Source organism: Schistocerca piceifrons, chromosome 7, assembly GCF_021461385.2.
Source record: "Schistocerca piceifrons isolate TAMUIC-IGC-003096 chromosome 7, iqSchPice1.1, whole genome shotgun sequence".
Taxonomy (NCBI): Eukaryota; Metazoa; Arthropoda; class Insecta; order Orthoptera; family Acrididae; genus Schistocerca; species Schistocerca piceifrons.
Genome location: NC_060144.1, coordinates 415,070,993 through 415,092,384, shown reverse-complemented (window position 1 = coordinate 415,092,384; position 21,392 = coordinate 415,070,993). Strand labels below are relative to the sequence as shown.

At 44.7% G+C, this 21,392-nt stretch overlaps 1 protein-coding gene across 1 annotated transcript in view; it reads right to left on the bottom strand.

Moving 5' to 3' along the window:
- The window catches only part of LOC124805329 (ras association domain-containing protein 10-like), a 1,110,196-nt gene that overhangs the window by 866,087 nt on the left and 222,717 nt on the right, over positions 1-21,392 (bottom strand). The gene's annotated exons all lie outside the window — the stretch shown is intronic.

The window sequence follows — 21,392 nt, the reverse complement described above, 5'->3', positions numbered from 1 at the left end:
TCCACATTTCATTCTCAACATTGTGGCAACTAAAATCGACCATTCGGAAAGTATACGCTATGGACTTTTACCTCTGCAAACTCTTCAAAATTTCGTGCTATGGTTTACTACATTTAATGCTGCACATCAAAACAAAATTAAGTCATTTATGGGGGGAAGGTATCAGGCAAGAAGACGTGTAAAAATCAAATTTTTTGGCCAAATAGTTTTTGTGAAATCGAATGATAAGTGTGTAAAAGCAGTGGGAACACCATGTGTCTGCACAGGTTAGAAGTGCAGTGATGACAAAATCGCGCACAGCGCGGAATACGGGCAGCACGTGTCTGCAGCAGCGAAAAAGTTAATGAAGAGGCAAAGCACTAGAAATTTCATTCAAACGAATAAAATTCGTGAAGTAAGCACTCCAATATTGTTTTTAAATAAAGAAAATATTAAGCACCACACAAGGTTTGAACTCATAACCTTTCACTTTGCAGCCCTACACCTTAACCGTTCCGCTACGTCAGCTCATCGTACATTGTAACTCCATAAGGACTATAACAGCTCACGCAATTCCTTATAAACACTGTTGGTACGACTATGAATTACTCACGCTTCGTCGAAGTACAATAGGAAATAAACAATTACCGCTGTTCTTTATTGCGAAAAAGCAGTTCGTGAGACTGAAACAAACACCTTTTCTTGCTATCGCCTGAATTAGGAGTCTTATTGCTTGTTTGGTTTAATTAATTAATAGAATATGAAGCAATTGGTATAAAGAATGCTTTTTCCAAACTTTCTGTAAAAGAAAGTCTGCTATCAAGACATTGCTTTTGTTCTATTACTTTATTTATGACTGAACGTTTCTAAAACTGAAGACACTCGTCCGTGCTCTGCACTGCTGTCGAGATCTGGCAACGTCGTTCTCTGTTCATTGGCTGACTGTGTTTTGTGACATCAGATGCGCAGAACGAACCTAAACTCGGCCGCCAAGATATATGACGCGCACTTTAGTATTATCAAATTAATCAACTTTCAATCGTATTTCATCACAACGCCCGATATTCTGGATGATTTTAGTAAATCGGGACATGCTCTAGTTAACGATCACTAAGAGGATGAACAGAAAAGGTCATATTGAAGTATGGCTGGAGATGAGTTCCGAGGGAGGTACACACACTTGAAGGAGAAAATAGAAGCGCAACGGTAGGTTTCAATGAGAACACAGAAGAACGCACCAGGCAAGTGGGGATGTTTTGCCTGTACTGGTGTGTTCGTAGTAAGGAGGCATCCGCAGCCGTTCAGCCTCCAGGTGTGGGAGAGGGGTATTGGCGACCGCATCGTAGGACCAGCCACCCTTCCACAACGCCTGACAGACGAGACATGTCTGGACTTCCTGCAGGTGATCCTGACTCCCTGCTGGAAGACGTGCCTTTGGTTGTACGAAGGGTTATTTCGGTACTACATGTTGGTATTCCAGCTCATTTCAGCATTTCAGTACCGAGGCATCTAGGCAACATCTATCCTGGCCACACACTGAGGCTCAACTGGTGCTGACGGTTCGCTGCCACCATACTAGGGCAGCATACTACTTGATAAAACATCGATATTTTTCCCCAGAAACATAAATATACATCGAAGTCCTTCTTACCCCCGGTATATCGATATCAAAATGGCATTATCAAGTCCAATATTTTTATTTTATATATTTTTTCACGATTTTAGATACATATTTGAAGTTGTTCTTTTGAATTTGCAATAGAACATAATTTTACTTTCACTCCGTGAAGAAGTATTACTACTTTTTGAGCTTTCATCACATCCAATCGTTCTCTTTGAGTGTGTCAATCAAGAATATGAGGCACACAATGAGGGGAGGCGGAGGGGTAGGGGCTGGTGTGGCGGTATGTATGGAATAACAAGACTCCGATGCGAAAAAATAGCACGGCAGTTGCGTTAAAAATCATTTCTTAACGCAAATAGCGGTTACTTCTTCACATCGGCATTCTTCAAAAACAATTACTGAAAATGATGAACAGTAATCTAAATGACAGGACTGATCTTTGCGGTGGGTGGAGACGTGTGAGGGGAAATGCTGACGTAATCGGCGCTCGGCGCTACAAACAGAAACTGCAATATTTACCTTCACCACGAATTTTTGACACTACAACTGCTAGATCTCTCACGTTGGCAGAAGTGAAAAACAAGGAAGTCGACATGATGTGTTCGGGACAAATGCGATGTGTGACGAAATCGAGCAACAGACCCATCGGACACCATTTATTGTGCCACTTACATTCAGATGCCATTGCTAGCAAAGTCTTTATCGCCAAACGTCAACGTACGTAGGTTTCTCCGCGCGGTTTGAGGCACCATGTCACGGGTTGCGCGGCTGCTCCCGCCGGAGGTTCGAGTCCTCCTTCGGGCATGGGTCTGTGTGTTGTTCTTAGCATAAGTTAATTTAAGTAGTGTGTAAGTCTAGGGACAGATGACCTCAGCAGTTTGGTCCCTTAGGAACTCGCACACATTTGAACATTTGAACATAGTTTTCCTTTCAATTCTTGCTCTAAGAGGAGTAGGCAACCTGTTAGTTTGCTGCTGGTCAGAATATTTAATAATAAATCAATATTTGAATATACAGCTCTAAAAGCAGCAGTATGTTTATAATATGAAGCCGATATATTTATGGTGCGGTACGTCGATATTCTTACCGCCGGTATATTCACATATCGATACTTTTCGTCAATACATCAAGAGTCAATAATGTTACATTTTTAAAAATCGATTTACCCGATTCCCGATATTTTTAAAAATATCAACAGTCCTCCAACATACTACTGAAATAGCAGTACAGACAGGATATTCCCAATTGTCTAATGCGTTCTCATGTGCGCTTTTAGTCACTGAAACCTACACCACCGTAGAATTCTCTGCAACGCATCTCCAGGCATATATCTGTATGCTCGTCTTTGCTTCTTAGGTTCTCACGGATGGTTTCCTTTAGTTAGTTCCCATGAAGCAAAACCACGCTGCATGACTGTAAGAGATCGTTTCTTCGTTAAACAAAAAAGAAACATATAAAGCAGTTATCTGTGCAATGCTTTCTCAAAAGTGCTCCAGGCATCAAAAAATTCCGAGACTGAATTTTTACTGGCGTATAAGCGACAGCAGCGCAGTAACTACCGTGGCAGCTTAAACTAACAACTGCAAACAATACATGTGCATTCGCTTAGATAGTTCTGAGCAGGCAGTGCTACGCAGTGGACGTGCAGCCGTAGTGTGTCAACGCTGTCGTGCGGTACACTGCAATGAAGTAACATCTCTAAATCAAACGTTCAAGACACTCTCCAAAATGTTGTGAACAAGAGAAAATTGTGTCAAAGTTTGTCCCGCACACCTTGACTCGCAAACAACGCGTTGACGCCTGCAGAAAATTGATTGATACGGAAAATGCGGACAATTCTTTTCCGTAAACTATCATCGCCGGTGACGAGACTTGGGGTTATCAATACGAGCCTACCGCGAAACGTCCAAGTGCAGAATTTCACATGAATGGTGAACTCTTCGACGCATAACCGACATTGAAGCAACTATGACGTGCGAACTGAACAACATCTCAAAGACGAACTTTTCTGACAGCCTGACATTGTTGTATGAATGTTTTGTGTCGCGTTAGCATCAAAACCGCCATGTTAACTAACCTCTATTTTTTATTAATCCAATCGTGAAATTTTATAAAGTGATAGTGTCTTATTTAGTAATTTATCGTTTCTCATCGTCGTTCAGTAAAAAGCCACATTTCTCCGTCATTTATATCTCCCACATCAGCTCCTCTGTGCCCATAAATCGCTAGCAGACTTCCAAAGACAATAATCACTTGTAATCACACCTCCACCTTCGTAAGCCTTTTTCACTACCTGTTAGTCTTTGAAATGTTCAAATATTCATTTGCTATATCTTGAAAAATCTCAGATAAAACTCTCTCTCTCTCTCTCTCTCTCTCTCTCTCTCTCTCTCTCTCTCTTTCTCTCCCTCCCCCCCTTTCTCTCTTTTCCGATTCCTTCAACTGTCCGTCCCTCTGATTTTACACAGACATTAGTCAGCTCTCGTGGTTAGCATTGCCGACTCTCGATCACGGGAACCTATTCGGCCGCGTCGGGGATTTTCTTCGCTCGGAACTGAGTGTGCATGTTGTCATCATCATTTTATCACCATCGACCCACATGTCGCCGAAGTGGCGACAAATAGAAAGACTCGCACCAGGTGGCCGAACTCACTAGAAAGGGACTCCAGGGCAAGAACGCCATACGAACATTTCATTTAATTGTACACAGACATAAATTTCGCTGGGTACGCCATCCATGCAAGAGAAATATACATATATATGTACAACACTTACATACATTAAAAATTACATATTTCACATAGCATAATACACACTGCCGAAAAAAACTCATAAATGCCAAAAACGATTACCGTATTGCAATGAAATTTCGGGAATACATTTTTCTGTGTAACATATTTAACTGATTAACACTGCAAAATAACAGGTTAATGTAAGCGCGAGGTAATCCATTGCAAATGAGAAATAATGGTACGTTAATAACCGGTGAACAGCCAGAATGTTGAATGAAAGTATGCAAACGTGCGTGCATTTTGTTTTATGGGTGCCGGATGTCAGTTTGTGGAATGAGGTTTCATGCCTGTTGCACTGGGTTGGTCAATACAGGGACGGTGAATGCTGTTTCTGGTGAAGCTGGATTTGTCATCCAATGATATCCCACATGCGTCCAATTGGAGACATATCTGGTGATCGTGCAGACCAAGGCAATATGTCTGCACTCTGTAGAACATGTTGGATTACAACAACGGTATATGGGTGAGCATTATCCTGTTGGAAAACACCTCCTGTAATGATGTTCATGAGTGGTAGGTCAACAGGTCGAATCACCAGATTGACTCACAAATTCGCAGTCAGAGTGTTTGTGAGATAGCCACGGCAGTGCTGTTGTTGTCATACGAAATCGCACCCCAGACTATAAATCCAAGTGTAGGTCCAGTGTGTCTAGCACACAGACAGGTTGGTTGCAGTCCTCAACCAACCAACACACGGTCATCACTGGCACCGAGGCAGAACCAGCTTCCATCAGAAAACATAATACACTCCTGGAAATGGAAAAAAGAACACATTGACACCGGTGTGTCAGACCCACCATACTTGCTCAGAACACTGCGAGAGGGCTGTACAAGCAATGATCACACGCACGGCACAGCGGACACACCAGGAACCGCGGTGTTGGCCGTCGAATGGCGCTAGCTGCGCAGCATTTGTGCACCGCCGCCGTCAGTGTCAGCCAGTTTGCCGTGGCATACGGAGCTCCATCGCAGTCTTTAACACTGGTAGCATGCCGCGACAGCATGGACGTGAACCGTATGTGCAGTTGACGGACTTTGAGCGAGGGCGTATAGTGGGCATGCGGGAGGACGGGTGGACGTACCGCCGAATTGCTCAACACGTGGGGCGTGAGGTCTCCACAGTACATCGATGTTGTCGCCAGTGGTCGGCGGAAGGTGCACGTGCCCTTCGACCTGGGACCGGACCGCAGCGACGCACGGATGCACGCCAAGACCGTAGGATCCTACGCAGTGCCGTAGGGGACCGCACCGCCACTTCCCAGCAAATTAGGGACACTGTTGCTCCTGGGGTATCGGCGAGGACCATTCGCAACCGTCTCCATGAAGCTGGGCTACGGTCCCGCACACCGTTAGGCTGTCTTCCGCTCACGCCCCAACATCGTGCAGCCCGCCTCCAGTGGTGTCGCGACAGGCGTGAATGGAGGGACGAATGGAGACGTGTCGTCTTCAGCGATGAGAGTCGCTTCTGCCTTGGTGCCAATGATGGTCGTATGCGTGTTTGGCGCCGTGCAGGTGAGCGCCACAATCAGGACTGCATACGACCGAGGCACACAGGGCCAACATCCGGCATCATGGTGTGGGGAGCGATCTCCTACACTGGCCGTACACCACTGGTGATCGTCGAGGGGACACTGAATAGTGCACGGTACATCCAAACCGTTATCGAACCCATCGTTCTACCATTCCTAGACCGGCAAGGGAACTTGCTGTTCCAACAGGACAATGCACGTCCGCATGTATCCCGTGCCACCCAACGTGCTCTAGAAGGTGTAAGTCAACTACCCTGGCCAGCAAGATCTCCGGATCTGTCCCCCATTGAGCATGTTTGGGACTGGATGAAGCGTCGTCTCACGCGGTCTGCACGTCCAGCACGAACGCTGATCCAACTGAGGCGCCAGTTGGAAATGGCATGGCAAGCCGTTCCACAGGACTACATCCTGCATCTCTACGATCGTCTCCATGGGAGAATAGCAGCTTGCATTGCTGCGAAAGGTGGATATACACTGTACTAGTGCCGACATTGTAAATGCTCTGTTGCCTGTGTCTATGTGCCTGTGGTTCTGTCAGTGTGATCATGTGATATATCTGACCCCAGGAATGTGTTAATATAGTTTCCCCTTCCTGGGACAATGAATTCACGGTGTTCTTATTTCAATTTCCAGGAGTGTAGATCTACACCCTTGGCATCCAAAGAGCTCTCGTTTGACTCAACTGAAGTATGAAACTGTAGTGCCTTGGGGCCAGTGGAATCTACGGTACATGGCATTTGGCTCGGAGCTGTCCTTAAAATTATCGATTTGTAACAGTTCATTGTGTCACTATGGTGCCGACTACTGCTCAAATTGCTGTTGCACATGCAGTACGGCGCGACAGAACCATAAGCCGAGCACAATGGTCTTCGCTCTCAGAAGTGTCACATGGCCATCTGGAGCCCGGTCTTCTTGCGAACGTACATTCTCTTGACCACCGCTGTCAGCAGTCATGTACAATTGCTACATTCCTGACAAGTCTTTCTTCAGTATCTCAGAAGGATCATTCAGCTTTTCGTAGCCCTATTTGTAATATTTCTGGCTTAGTCAGCCATCATATTAGGCTCCAAGAAGCTGTTCCCAGAGCAGTGGAGAAGCAAGAAGTACGTAGATGACGAAATGTGGTGTGAGGTACCTGTGAGAGATGTTAGATTGGGTACCATTCTCGTGAGAAAGACCGCCTGCATAATGCTACTGTTCTGTGATTGGCTGCTGTGTTCGGAGCAAGGGCGCCAAAACATTAAAGTATAGTTATTATAGTTAGTTAAACTACTCAATGGAATGACTTCACTTTTTAATATAAATATCTCTCAACAGCTGACTATCAATCAGTCATTTTAGAATTATTAAAAACAATTTAAATCAAAAACAAAGTTGCACACGAAGCACTTCGGAAACGTTCGGGTCACGCCTTTTTTGGTATGGCGCGCGAAGTGTTTCGGGCTGTTCGTCACTCTGGATTAGGCAATCGAGAAGAACAGACATCTTGTCTGTCGTAGGATGTGTTTCCAATTTTTATTTAAGTTCCTGTTCGTCACTCTGGATTAGGCAGTCGAGATGTACAGTCACGTTGTCTGTAGCAGCATGTGTTTGCTAGTAGTCAGTATTAAAAGATTCGCTCTGGTAGTCATGAGGCACAGAGACGTGCCACAAATAGTGTAAAGATACATTTTCGTAAACATTGTGTTTGATCATGTACTTTGCTGTATCAGAAGGTATTGTATTAAGATCATGTAGTCTTCTCGTGTATACTGGAAAAAATCGCAACACCGAAAAGGAGTTGTTCGATGTAAACGAAAGTGCGCAGGCCTGTTCTACATCCGAAAGGTGATGTCTACTCAGATTTCGCGTCGGTCGTACAATAGCGGCGTCAGTAGCCCCACTGCGAGGATGCAAATGATGTTTGCTTTAAGTACACGATGTACCAGTCGCTAGCGTAGTTACACTTCAGCAAGAAATTCCGCCGTTCAGCGGAAGGCGAGAGGGGGGGAAGCAGTGTTGGGGAGAGAACTGCAGAGGGACCGAGGGCTGACTGCAGTAAACAGATCCAAATGAGTGTTGCACATTATAGAGTAGCGTGTTGAGCTGCATGAAACCAAACCGCCGGCTGAAGGCCACAAAAAGAATTGCTACAGTTCCCTAAAGCCGTTCAGCGATAGGTCGATAATGATCTGTGCAAAAAAGGGTCTCGGTTGTATAGGCTTCATCGTACAGATGCGTTAATCTCATTGCGCATTAACAAGGAAAGCTACGAGGTTGGTTTCTCTATCGGATTCCGTGAAGCTCGGTAATCAGAAGAATGACTAAGTGCTCGCACATCCTCCCAGCGGCGCGCCGCGTGGTGTGGGAACCCTGGAAAAAGGGGCCAGTCATTTCCTGTTTTGTATGGCGCCCAACGACCACTTGCACTTCTCGTGGCCGGAAATGGGTCTCACCTGCTACAGCGTACGGGGGACGTGCGGTGGACACAAAAGCGGCAACGCCTCTAAACGGCTATCCCATATTGGTTCAATCGCTTATATGGTGTGGCTTTAAAATTAAAGTACTGTTCCTATTGCGCGCCAGACCTGAGGCACAGTAGTCGCAACGGTATCTGCAGCTGTTAACGATCTTTCGTCAGTGGAGTAATAATTTTAAATCGCAGTTCCAGTTAAATCTAAACAGATTTGCACGTTTGGAAGAAGAAATATTGGCGTCAGTGTTCGTATTTTTCGTCGTTCCTGAGATGATTCTATATTCTTTGGATGTGCCTCCTTATTTAGTTGCATTAGACGAATCACACACCACGAGTATTATATGTGTTGTTGTTGTTGTTGTTGTTGTTGTGGTCTTCAGTCCTGAGACTGGTTTGAAGCAGCTCTCCATGCTACTCTATCCTGTGCAAGTTTCTTCGTCTCCCAGTACCTACTGCAACCTACATCCTTCTGATCTGCTTATTATATTCATCTTTTGGTCTCCCTCTACGATTTGTACCCTCACGCTGCCCTCCAATACTAAATTCGTGATCCCTTGATGCCTCAGAACATGTCCTACCAACCGATCCCTTCTTCTAGTCAAGTTGTGCCACAAATTCCTCTTCTCCCCAATTCTGTTCAATACCTCCTCATCAGTTATGTGATCTACCCACCAAATCTTCAGCATTCTTCTGTAGCACCACATTTCAAAAGCTTCTATTCTCTTCTTGTCCGAACTATTTATAGTCCATGTTTCACTTCCATACATGGCTACACTCCATACAAATACTCGCAGAAACGACTTCCTGACACTTAAATCTATACTCGATGTTAACAAATTTCTCTTCTTCAGAAACGCTTTCCTTGCCATTGCCAGTCTACATTTTATATCCTCTCTACTTCGACCATCATCAGTTATTTTGCTCCCCAAATAGCAAAACTCCTTTACTAGTTTAAGAGTCTCATTTCCTAATCTAATTCCCTCAGCATCACCCGAGTTAATACGACTACATTCCATTATCCTCGTTTTGCTTTTGTTGATGTTCATTTTATATCCTCCTTTCAAGACACTGTCAATTCCGTTCAATTGCTCTTCCAAGTCCTTTTCTGTCTCTGACAGAATTACAATGTCATCTGCGAACGTCAAAGCTTTTATTTCTTCTCCATGGATTTTAATACCTAGTCCGAATTTTTCTTTTGTTTCCTTTACTGCTTGCTCATTATACAAATTGAATAACATCGGGGATAGGCTACAACCCTGTCTCACTCCCTTCCCAACCACTGCTTCCCTTTCATGCCCCTCGACTCTTATAACTGCCATCTGGTTTCTCTACTACTTGTAAATAGTTTTTCGGTCCCTGTATTATACTCCTGCCACCTTCAGAATTTGAAAGAGAGTATTCCAATCGACATAATATCTGCAAATTAACTCGGCCCTTAAGCGCTCACATATGTAAACTGTTCAAGCAACGGTTTGTACTACTCTTACCTCTCGCATAGTCTGAGCTCACTGAACACTCTCTTTTCGTGCTTATTGGCACCAGGCAACTCCTGTTTCAGCAGACAGAGTTACGCCACATAATGAAAGTAAGAGGACATTAGTCTGGCTTGATTACAAAAAGTGGCAAATACGTTTCGCAACGGACGTCCTCTAATAGAGAAATATACTTAATTTTTAAAATACTGTATTATGTGATGGCTCGTGCATGATTATTGTGTTTATCGCAGTTTAGAAAGTGGTGGTGAAAGTCATGGAATACCTCCTAATATAGGTTCTGATCTCATTTTTCCCGGAGTAGTGCAGAAACTCGACCAATGCATGGACTCAACAGGTATTTGGAAGTCCCTTGCAGAAATATTTGCCTCTATAGCAGGAGTTTGTGCACGAAATGACTTCTACATTATATCCCATAAATATTGAAGTTCGCAGCTCGTGGTCTTGCGGTAGCGTTCTCGCTTCCCGCGCACGGGGTCCCGGGTTCAATTCCCGGTGGAGTCAAGGATTTTTCCTATCTCGTGATGACTAGGTGTTGCTGTGTCGTCTTCATCATCATCATTCATCCCCATTACGGTTGGAGGAAGGCAATGGCAAACCACCTCCACTAGGACCTTGCCTAGTACAGTGGTGCGGGTCTCTCGCATCGTCCCCTATACTCCTCGGAACATGGGCCGTCATCATCATTTAATTAATGTCGGACATCCTGGGTGGCCAATTAATTAGTTCGAATTGTCCATAACGTTCTTCGGTTATCTGTGACCAATTGTGGCCCAGTGACATGACATCGTTGTTTCGGAACATGAAGTCCATGAATGGCTGCAGAATTGTGTGCAAGTAGCCGAGCATAACCATTTTCAATTAGTGAGGACCCACTCCATTCCATGAAACTTTCCATAGCATTATTGAGCCACCACCAGCTTGAACAGTGCCTTATTGAGAATTTGGGTCCATGGCTTTGTGGGCGCCGCGCTCGAACCCTGCCATCGGCTCTTACAAACTGAAACTGGGACTCCTATGACAATGCCACGGTGCTCCAGTCTGGTGTGCAACCGACATGGTCACGAGCCCAGACGAGCCGGAGAGGCGCTGCAGGCGATATCGCGCTGTTAGCGAAGGCACTCGCGTTGGTCGTCTGCTGCCATAGCCCATTAAAGCCAAATTTTGCCACTCTGTCCTAATGGATACGTTCGTCGTACTTCTCACATTGATTTCTGCTGTTACTTCATGCAGTGTTGCTTGTCTGCTAGCGCTGAAAACGCTACGCAAACGCCGCTATTCTCGGTCGTTAAGTGAAGGCTGTCGGTCAGTGCGTTGTCCGTGGTGAGAGGTAATGCCTGAAATTTGCTATTCTCGGCACACTCTTGACACTGTGGATCTCGGAATACTGGATTCCCCAACGATTTCCGAGATAGAATGTCAAATGCAGCTATCTGAACCAAACATTCCGCGTTCAATGTCTGTCAATTCCCGTCGGGCGGCCATAATCATGTCGAAATATTTTCATATGAACCAAGTGAATACACATGACATGTCCGCCAATGCATTGCTCTTTTACACCTTGTGTACGCCATACTGCCACCATCGGTATAAGTACACATCGCTATCCCGTGAATATCGTCACCTCACTGTGCTAGTGTGCACTATCTGATTGAAGGCCGCAGTTCGCGGTCTAGTGGTTGGTGGCACTGCCTCTAGGCGATTACCTTTACATGAACGGCGACTGTGTGAAACAATTCTAATGTTTTTATTCTCGGATGTATATCTGCAGTTTGGATCCTCTGGAACTGTGTTTAAGATGTTCATGCATCGGAGACACCACTGCTTCCTAGGAAGCTTTGGTTTCCGGAACTATGCTTATTAGGATTATTTGTTTGTTTGATTGTACACTACTCGACCCTTTCGTTTGTACCTGTAATACTTAAACACTATGTATAGATAAGTATCGTTAGGACATCGTCACATGTGCACTGAGACATTATATTCTCTTAGACTTCTGGACAACTCAGTACAGAATTTTTCTTTGGCAAAATTCAATTCAGAAACATATATTTTTAAGGCTGTACGATCCGAAAATATTATGCTAGCAATTTAATGGAAAAAATTAGTACAGCAAGCATGCAGGCTCACCTGTGTTGCGAAATGTCGAAACTGAAATAGAAATGTCGAAACACTATATTCATTCGAAACCCATTTTTATCTTCTCCCCCCCCCCCCCTCTCTCTCTCTCTATCTATCTGTCTATCTCTGCATACCGCAGTGCTTCGCGAGGTATGGCCCTATCTGGTATAATACGTGCTTGCCTTCCTCCGACCTTTGAATTAACAGCGACTCCGTTATAGGGGCACCTAGGGCACCTAGTGTTTAACGTGAGCTCCGAACGACAATTTTACTCAAGCGTAAATTGAAAGGACGAATTATTTTTATTTTATTTTAATTACAAGCTTTTTGCCGCACTCTTTATTTATTTGCTCGTAGTGACAAGTAGCAACAAGATACAGCATTTTGCCATTACCAGATATGCCTGTGAAGATAGTACAATATTGTTCCTTACGTCTATGTTAGTAAATGTCTACATATGGCGCCTGATGATTACGTCTTAGTTGGTATGACGTGGTCCGTATGGCATCTTGGAGCGTACATATCGGTTCTCTTTTAGTTATGAAATAATAAAGTAATTTGGGTGTTTACTTTTTATTTGCGTGATTTTGTAAAGTTATCTTTGACAGCTTTTTTGACTGCTTCGGCTCCAGCGATGCTATACGTTTCCAACGGAATTTCTTTTGCGCGAAGTCATTGACAACGTTCAATTTTTCAGAGATAGTATTTTTGTGGTTTTTACGTAAATGAGAAGTGTTCGTTTTGTATTTATTCCGATGATTGACCCTTTCTTATAGTTTAAATAAAATTTACGAGGCAAGCTTTTCTATTTAAAATGTATTTGTTCGTTGAGTATGTCTTCGGTGTATTTTTCTGTATCAATATACATCACCTTTTCTTCCAAACTGTACATTGTGTGTCCTTTAGGTACTTTGTGTAGAATTTTTAGGGCATTTTCAATACGTTCTGCTTTATATTCCTGGCGTTTTAAATGCAAGTGAAATGTAGATTTGTTACTTTCGCATTATCGTGTGTGCTCTTTAAATTTTATTCCGAAACTCCTGTCTCTTTGCCCGATACAAAATTTACAGCAATCGTCACAAGAAAGTTTGTAGACGCCTGGATTTGAAAAAGGCGGCATATTATTTTTTGTTGATCGTATTTTAGCCTTAGAGTTCATATTCGTACGAAATACTAATTTTATTTTTGTTTTTTTAAAAAAGTTGTTGGTATTTTCCGATATTTGGCCTATGTATGGCGGTGTAACATAGGCAAGTTTATTTGTGACTTTTTCTTCTCTTTTTAATGTTGTTTATTATTATTACAAAATCACGCGAATAAAAAGCAGAGATATAAATAACGTTATCATATCATAACAAAAAGACAACCGGAATTTATCCTCTAAAATGCCTTAAGGACCACGTCATACCAACTAATACGTAAGCATAAGGGATCATACGTAGAAAAGACCAACATACACGTAAGGAACAATGTTATACCTACTATACCACCTTCACAGGTGTCATAATGGCAAAATGCCAAAAGGAACTCTTCGTGTAACTTGTGTCACTGCGAATATATGCGATTAATGGAGCAGCAAAAAACTTGTACTTAAAATATATCGTTCTTCGACCTCATGCCCACTGGAATGGAAATTGTAAACTGAAAATTATAGAGATGTTCAACTTGGCCACAATTTAGTTTTCACATCGTGCAGTCGTCCTAGTTGCTAAAAGTTTCGCCGTGTACTCTTGCCTCATAGAACTAACTATTCGTTTTGTTTATGAAAACCTAAACAAAACTTTCTGATTGTGGCATTGAACGATGATGTCAGAGCTGGCTCGAACCGAAATCCTTCATAAGCCGTTTGCTACACCATTCCAACAGCAATTTCGAAGTATTAACCTCGCCATCTCAACGGGTTCATGCCCGCAACAGGCCTCTTTGTGCCCGCGCGAAATTCTGGAACGGAGGGGAGTGAGCTAGGCGCTGGCAGAGAGCAAGGCCTGGTGGGGAGCAGCGGGAGGGGGGAGGGGGTGAGGAACGAAGAGAACCTAGTATAACGGCTATCACGCAGACCCAATTTGCAGCATAAATTCGAGTTTGGCCGGCTGCGGCCGTTATTTACGAGCAATCAAAGATTCGGAACTGTAAATGCAGTCATAATACGCGGCTGTCGCTCGTGTTATGATATAGGGCGCGCTTTCTGCTCCATCCCCCATAAACGTTTTGTGTGCGGTAGGGGAGAGTGGCACGGGAGGGGGGTGGGGGGCTGGGAACGAAAGGATTCACGAATGTGGTGATGGAGGTCATAAGAATCAGATGAGAGGGGAACGGGGCAGAGCATGTTTGTAGCCGCGGAGAACGACCTGCCGGAACGATTATTAATTTATACCGTCAGGGCTAATGAATAAAATATCAGAGCAAACAGGAATTAAGTTATTGTAAATCACGAGCTACAGCCGCCGGTAAACCGGTTCGGACTTTAAAGGGACGCGAATGTGTTTAAGTGTCGCAGGCCGCGTGGGCCGGCGTAACGCGTTCCGTCTGCTGCCGGCTACCGTTGGCCGCTGGCGGCTCCCTTGAACTGCTATCCCGCCCGTTTGTCGTAACTTTTCCCTCAACGCCTCCATCTGCCGCGTGCCACTTTTGTCTCCCAAAATGGGCAGAGCACAGTTCCTCTCGCCGTTTTTACAGTCGATTCTCATTGCTCGTCGACGGGGCGAAACAGAACGTAGCGGAAGCCAAGATCACGGTCAGGTGTTACGTTCACACTAGACATAACGTCAACACAACGTCACTTCTCTCAGCCCAACACCGAACGGTGAAAATGAAGATGTGTAATACAATCCGTGGTACAAACAAATAGAAATGCAGTGACACAGTCAAGGAACAAGCAATGATGTTTGTGAATGAGTGCATGCTTAAGAAAGGGAGAGACTGAGTATCTACTATATCTATACGAGGGACGTTCAGTAAGTAATGGAACAATTTTTTTCTCGGCAAGTTTCGGTTGAAAAAATGCAAAATTTGCTATGGGACAGTGTGAAATGCTCTTCAGCCCATATACTTTCATGAAGTTCTTATACATGGCAGCGCTATTCGCAGCCTTCTAAAAGGGGTCTGTAATGGAGGTTCGTGCCAGCCAGGGAGCTGTCATTGAGAACATCGCTGATATTCGTAGGTACTTGCAGAATGCCTATGGAGACCTGACTATTAACAAAAGCTCGGTGAGTCGTTGGGCGAGGCATTGTCATCATCGCAGTAAGGACACAAAAACCTGCCTGATCCCCACGTGCCGAACGTCTGCTCACAGCTGTGACTCCTGTATGATGATGTTGATGTTTGGTTTGTGGGGGCGCTCAACTGCTCGGTTACCAGCACCCGTACAAATTCCCAACCTTTGCTCAGTCCAATCTCGGCTCTTTCATGAATGACGATGAAATGATGAGGACGACACAAATAGCTAGTCATCTCAAGGCAGGTGAAAATCTCTGACCCCGCCGGGAATCGAACCCGGGACCCCGTGTTCGGGGTGACTCCTGGACGGATCGCAATCAAAAACCTATTGAGGTACTCAAAGTTGTGTGCACGAAGGGTTCCTCGCCGCCCTACAGTCTAGATCTCGCAGCTTTCGACTTTCATGTGGAAGAAGTACGTGGATAACGGGGAGGTTATTGATGCAGCAAGACGTTGGCTTTGAGGTCGACCATCAGACACATAGGCCCTCCCACTAAGGCGGCGTAAGGCTGTCGCATTGAACGGAGACTATGTTGAAAAATAGGGTTTTGCGTCCAGAAGAGTGGGGCTTAATAATATTGGATAGTATTGGAAACCTGAATTTCAGAAATAAATGTGATACATTACTTACTGAACACTTCTCATATACATAAGTTAAAGTCCCGTGCAGCTTTTTTCTGTCTACACGTGAAGGCTAATCTCAGGAAGTACTGTAGGGATTTTGATCGGTGTTCATTTATATATGTACTATGCCAGATGAGGCGTCCGACCATAGACATTTGGCACTATCCGTGTGAATCCACGACAGGTCGCTAGTGGTTAGGTATAAATCGATAAAGCACTCATGTAGGGTGTAGGCCTTACAACCAGAGGAACTGATTACATACTGTTCTTAGAAAAGGTGAAGTTTCCAGTGCATCGTCACTTTTCTTTTAATTTCCTCATCCGGCTTCTTCTTCCAGTCCTCAAGGCCCGATTTTTCTTCGTGTTTATCCTTTAATACCAGTTCTATTTTCAGCGTGTTTGCTAACTATCCTTCACCTCCTATCCTAATTTGGTTTTAAAGCTCACATGATTCTATGAAGGGCCGGCCGCGGTGGCCGAGCTGTTCTAGACGCTTCAGTTCGGAACCTTGCATCTGCTACGGTCGCAGGTTCGAATCCTGTCTCGGGTATGGATGTGTGTGATGTCCTTAGGCTAGTTAGATTTAAGTAGTTCTACGTTCTAGGGGACTGATGACCTCAGATATTAAGTCCCATAGTGCTCAGAGCCATTTGAACCATTCTATGAAGCTCCGAACACCAGATGTTTGCTTTGTAATCATAATACGTAATCTGCTTTGTTGTTATAGCCGATTCCGTCTCGTTAATGTGACCACTGTCTAAAAACCACTCTCAGATGGCAGGTGGCAGCATTAGCAGTGGAGGGTATATAAAGCGCGTCGGTGGGACACGAAAGAGACTGCAGTTGTTGTCGTAACGCGGAAACGGAGCGATTATCTGACGTCCAGAAGGGCACGATTATTGGCTTTCTGCCCAAGGGTGGAAGCATTTTCGAAACGGCTAAATTTGTGAACCATTCGCGTGCCGCCCTGCTTAAAGTATACCGTGCATGACAAAATGGAGCTACCCGAAACCAGTGCCGAGGTAAGTCAGGTGCACCAAGGGCTACAGATGACAGGGTTGAACGACAGCCGTAGATTTAAGTGTGGGCGAATAGACGTGCAACTGTTGAGTAACTGACCACCCAGATGAACCAAGTGGCCACTAACAGCGTCTCTTCAACGACTGTCTGGCGAACTTTGCTGCTTCAGCAGCAAGCACATCTTTCATTCACCAATGCTGACTACTCTTCATCGGCGGCGAAGATTGGAATTTACACGCCAGTACTGTAAATGGACGTCCACTGAGTGGTGAGAGTTGTACTTTTCAGATGAATCACGTTTTATGCTCCATTGGACACCTTGCAACAATCCTCAGAAGGTTCCAGGCCGAGCAGCGAGTGTTATGGTCTGGGAAATGTTTTTGTGGCATTCTCTGCGTGATCTCGTCATTCTGGAGGGCAGAATGGATCAACCCAAGCAGCATCTATCATTGGAGGCCATCTCCACTAATACATGTTGTTTGTTTTCCTTGGCATGATGGCATCTACCAGCAGGACAATGAAACGTGTCACACACCTCGTGTATGTGCGAGTGTTGATGAGCACCAGTATGCATTTACAGTACTTCTGGTACCGCACGCCACAGATCTTGAATCCGCTCCAGACTGCATGGACGTCGAAGACCCCTCCTACCTTTTACAAATGCCTTCAAATCCTAGAACGCAATGCGCTCCGCCTCGCCTATCACATCCGTCTCCCCTCCCCCACACGGATCCTGTATGACCTTATTCCATTCCCTCACCACCTCCTTTTCCTCGAACGAATACAGATCCTCTACACCTCCCATAAACTTGACCCCCCTCACCCTCTTGTCTCTCCCATCCTCTCCCACCCCCGTCCGCTGCCGCACCTGTATTCCCACGTCCTACCTGCTCTCCATCTCTCCACTCTCCATGCCCTCGCCCAAAATGGCTTCCACCAACTCCCCCTCCCTGATGATGCACTCATCCCCTCCATCTATCCCTCATATCAACTTTGATCCTCCCCGTCCACACGCTGTATTTTTTTCCTTAGAGCATCCTCTCTCTCTTCTCTCCCTCCTCCCCTCCTCCCTTCCTCCCTCCCTCCTCCCCCCGGGCTTCCCCTTCCCCCCCATACCTTCTTTCCTCCCCCGCCCATATCCTTTGCCACTGGCATCTACACCCTCCCCTCTCCCTCTTCCCCCACCTTTTGCTGTTTTGGCAGGTCCCCGGACTCGTACACATCAAGTGAACATTCGCGCGCCGGAGATCATCGCCATCGGTTCTTTGTGTGTGCCGTCTTGTTAGTGCTTTAGTGTTTTCACCACCAACGCTCCATCGTTAAATTGCGTCGTTTCAGTCCTCAGTGTCTGTCTACTAGTGCTGAACGTTATATTTTATTTTACTACACTTGTGAACAGCTCCATGTTTTTTACTCAAGTATCTATTGTTTTTTATCCACCATTATGTTTTGTTTTTCTGTGTCTCCGTTGTGTCTATTTGTACAATCTGTGGCCGAAGAGCAACGTAATATTGCCTTTTGTATAAGGTTTTCTAATAACAATAAAGAAAAAAAAAAGCTCAGCCAGTCAGTCTAATCTTTGTGTGCTTCTATTGACGTCTCGCCTCAAACAGCGTATTTACGTTACTTTGTTCCCTGTACGAGTGGACGTGGCTGATTCATTAGGTTTTCTTGTACCTCCGTTGTTTCTTGCTTGTTGTGATTCGTAAGGTCTCGCTCGGTTGTCCTTCATTGTTAGTGTCCATCCTCTCCCGTCTGTGTTGTTGTTAGCGGGTCGTTCCGGTCGCGGTTACAACAGTACTCTCCTGGCCAAGAAACTCTAAGGATTTAAAGACATTCAAGAATCTGTGGGACCACCTCGATCGGGCCGTTCGTGCCATGGGCGTTCAACCGGGGAAACTCGCGCAGCTGGCCACAGCCCTGGAGTCGGCATTGCTCCAAATCCTTGTCGGTCCCTTCCACGACCTCACTGATTCTCTTTCTGCGTGTCTCGCAGAGGTCTGTGTCGCAATAGATGGTGGTATTCGGGCTTTAGGCAGGTGGTCACATTAATGTGACTAGACAGTGTGTTACTCATTTGCTGTCAGTTTTTTCAACGCTCAAAAGCGTTTGCAGTAAATGTGAGGACTGCAGTGACATTAGGAAGTAGACTGAACTCCTTTAGGAAATGATTGCATGTCTGACAGTCATTAATTTACATCAAATTCGACACATATCTTGTGAAACCTAAGACACGTATTATCAGAAAATCTACCGCACTCAGTCAGAGGTAGCATATTTCCAATAACGCAGATTGTATGTCTATTTATGTCGAAAACGAATCTATAAATAAATGCTTGTAGAATTCAGCCTGAAGTAGTGCTAAGTTAGTGTTATTTGCTGGAACTAAGCTGTGGGAAGTAGCAAGGAGTGAAATCATGGTTTTTTTTGGCGTAAATTGTAGACATGTAATACACACGAAGTCACGATGCAGTTAGGGGCTGGGCAAGCGGTAAATGCAGTGATGGATGCTTATAAAACTTTGCGCACTTACTGGACACTGTGATCAGCTATAAACGCTAAACGCTGAAATTTTGAGACAATGCTTGCTGCACTACGGTGATCGAAATATGTAACAAAAGTATCTGTCTCAAACTAACATAAATTTGTTCAGAGAATCGCTTCCCGTACTAACAAACTCCGGTCCTACATTATTACGGTAAGTTCCAACTCATACTTAACCCATGCACTGACATTTCTAAGAACAGATGTTATTCCATGTAAGTAGGCCCAACGAGGAACTGCTAGCTGCAACGCACGCAAGAGTAATTAGAGGCGAGAAGACTTCTTGTAATGTTGCCAAGTTGCTGTGCTGAAAGACGTTTCGTGCAAGACAACTTCACTAAAGGTTCTGTAAGCTAACAGGCGATATTACCACAAGTGAGAGCAATTTAACAGCAGTCAGTAAAATCTGAACCAGTACCATACTTTGAAAATAAGTATGAACTGCAGCAAGCAGCCTTTCAGTGCAAGTGTGCCACCTGTCGAGTAATAGGTGGCATTAATACTTCCATTTGATCCGGTGCAGGCAAGCGCGATTTGTTTTCACTGTAGTTAACGGTCTGCGGCTCGTGGTCTAGTAGTGAAAGATGGACTTGATATTAGTTCATGATAACAAACTACGTCAGACTGCTTTGACTTTCTCCATATTGTCGGGAAAAAGACTTCGTTTTCTTTTCGAATATGTGTCGCCAAACATTTCTTCGTTTGGTTTCCTAACACCGAAGAGGAACGTGGTACGAAAACTGGAAGTAGGACGGTAGTAAGGTTCAAACCCTAGCCAAAGAATGGGCAGTATCGTGCGCTTATGCTGTGAGGACAACTGACAAATTAAGAATTTGGGTTGGAAAGGAAGCGTGTCTGGATACCTGAAGCGATTAAGGCGACCGCTCGCCTAAAGCGGGAAATCCGTGTTCGATTCCCGGTGTGGTACAAATTTTCAATTGTCGCCAGTGAATATAATTCAGAGCTCAAATGCGGCTGAGGTTTGTATTTATTTTAAATCACACCTTATTGCCCAGTGTGGTCCTATCCTCCGAAGATTTGAAAATTCCGCCACCTGCCGTGTACGGCTGTATTCACGACCTGAGGCGTGCAGCGGACAGTGACTGGATCTCCTCTCTTGTGACAGCGAGCAGTGATGAACTAGCTAACAGTTTGGGCTCCTGTAGAGGTTGTGTGATAGTGTTTTCCATGTTGTATCAAAATCAAATTTGTGTGAATTCATAAGGGATGAAACTGCTGAGGTCATCAGTCCCTAGACTTACACACTACTTAAACTAACTTACGCTAAGAAGAACACACACACCCCTGCCCGAGGGAGGACTCGAACTTCCGGCGGGAGGGACCACGCATTCCTTGTTGTATTGGCGAGGCATACAGTCACATGTGTTTTCAGTTGTCCTTCTTTCAGGTAGAGAGGGACTGCAGATAGTTTCGCTGCTATCTGCAAACAATTGTAAGTGAGCAAAACTTGTCGACTACAGCTAATATGATTGCACATAGAATATCTAAAAGGCAGCTGCTTAACTTTCAGTATATAAGTTCAAGTGGACGCTCTGAATACACATCACAAGAAGCTTTTCCTTCGTTATAGATAATGGTAGGCATATATAAGTTTAATTAAGAGAAACTTTAAAATACAGATATATGTAACTAAATAAGAATCATATTTTCAAAAAGGAAGGAAAGAAAGAAAGACTGTTACGGCCTCCCCATACGTACGTGTAGACTCGAGGATTGCCGAGGCTTACAATATGGGCAATGTAGAATAGTGTAGCAACAACACATTTGGAAACGGGTATTGTTGAAATTAATCGGCAAACCTGGAGTTATTCCACGGCTGCCAGTAACATATCTACACTGAAGAGCCAAAGAAACTAGTACACACGCCTAATATCGCGTAGGGCCCCCGCGAGCATGCAGAAATGCCGCAACATGACGTGGCATGGACTCGACTAATGTCTGAAGTAGTGGTGGAGGGAACTGACACCATGA